We start from the raw sequence: 1833 nt of genomic DNA, 5'->3' as shown, positions 1-1833 counted from the left end.
TTCTCCGCGTGCTGCCACGCACAGCTGCTGCCATCTGCCGCCGGCCTTTCGAACCACCTTCCTAAAATTTTAAAGTAGATGAAAACCTCTAAAAATGTTTTTTTTTTTTCAAATCCTTCAAATCTTAATGGAAAACATTAAAATGTACTCAATTTGAATCAAATATGATGAAAAAAGCATCATTTTCTAATTTTCAACTCATCCGAACGAACCATTTTCAGTTTTCAATCGTTTTATAACTCATTGTAAATTCAACTCTAACTTTCATGGAAAACTAAAAAATCTTCAACCACATTAATTTGGCAGCAGTTTTAATAAACCCTTATTTATGTATCTCCGGCGGCCCACGGCGGCCATATAGGATTTTGAAAAATATGAAAAAGTTTCATTACTTGAGAATTGTAGAAATCAAAATTTGAACTATCATGTTATTTGATTATAGAAATCAATTAATTCCAAGCGCTCTAAAATTGGATTGATTTTCTCCGAAACGAGAAAAATGCAAAATAAAAACACGTTTTTTAACATTTAATTTAACTTTTCTCAAAAATTTATGAGGTGCCCTTGACCTCCAAATGTTCTGGTGAGTGAGTGAGTGAGTGAGTGAGTGAGTGAGTGAGTGAGTGAGTGAGTGAGTGAGTGAGTGAGTGAGTGAGTGAGTGAGTGAGTGAGTGAGTGAGTGAGTGAGTGAGTGAGTGAGTGAGTGAGTGAGTGAGTGAGTGAGTGAGTGAGTGAGTGAGTGAGTGAGTGAGTGAGTGAGTGAGTGAGTGAGTGAGTGAGTGAGTGAGTGAGTGAGTGAGTGAGTGAGTGAGTGAGTGAGTGAGTGAGTGAGTGAGTGAGTGAGTGAGTGAGTGAGTGAGTGAGTGAGTGAGTGAGTGAGTGAGTGAGTGAGTGAGTGAGTGAGTGAGTGAGTGAGTGAGTGAGTGAGTGAGTGAGTGAGTGAGTGAGTGAGTGAGTGAGTGAGTGAGTGAGTGAGTGAGTGAGTGAGTGAGTGAGTGAGTGAGTGAGTGAGTGAGTGAGTGAGTGAGTGAGTGAGTGAGTGAGTGAGTGAGTGAGTGAGTGAGTGAGTGAGTGAGTGAGTGAGTGAGTGAGTGAGTGAGTGAGTGAGTGAGTGAGTGAGTGAGTGAGTGAGTGAGTGAGTGAGTGAGTGAGTGAGTGAGTGAGTGAGTGAGTGAGTGAGTGAGTGAGTGAGTGAGTGAGTGAGTGAGTGAGTGAGTGAGTGAGTGAGTGAGTGAGTGAGTGAGTGAGTGAGTGAGTGAGTGAGTGAGTGAGTGAGTGAGTGAGTGAGTGAGTGATGAGTGAGTGAGTGAGTGAGTGAGTGAGTGAGTGAGTGAGTGAGTGAGTGAGTGAGTGAGTGAGTGAGTGAGTGAGTGAGTGAGTGAGTGAGTGAGTGAGTGAGTGAGTGAGTGAGTGAGTGAGTGAGTGAGTGAGTGAGTGAGTGAGTGAGTGAGTGAGTGAGTGAGTGAGTGAGTGAGTGAGTGAGTGAGTGAGTGAGTGAGTGAGTGAGTGAGTGAGTGAGTGTGTGAGTGAGTGAGTGAGTGAGTGAGTGAGTGAGTGAGTGAGTGAGTGAGTGAGTGAGTGAGTGAGTGAGTGAGTGAGTGAGTGAGTGAGTGAGTGAGTGTGTGAGTGAGTGAGTGAGTGAGTGAGTGAGTGAGTGAGTGAGTGAGTGAGTGAGTGAGTGGTGTGTGAGTGAGTGAGTGAGTGAGTGAGTGAGTGAGTGATGTGAGTGAGTGAAGTGAGTGAGTGAGTGTTGTGAGTGAGTGAGTGTGTGAGTGAGTGAGTGAGTGGTGAGTGAGTGAGTGTGTGTTGTGTGAGTGAGTGAGTGAGTGAGTG

This window comes from Neocloeon triangulifer, unplaced genomic scaffold, assembly GCF_031216515.1.
Source record: "Neocloeon triangulifer isolate White Clay Creek 2 clone unplaced genomic scaffold, ASM3121651v1 ptg000022l, whole genome shotgun sequence".
NCBI lineage: Eukaryota > Metazoa > Arthropoda > Insecta > Ephemeroptera > Baetidae > Neocloeon > Neocloeon triangulifer.
The sequence above is the reverse complement of the archived record's forward strand: the minus strand, read 5'-3'. Positions refer to the sequence as shown.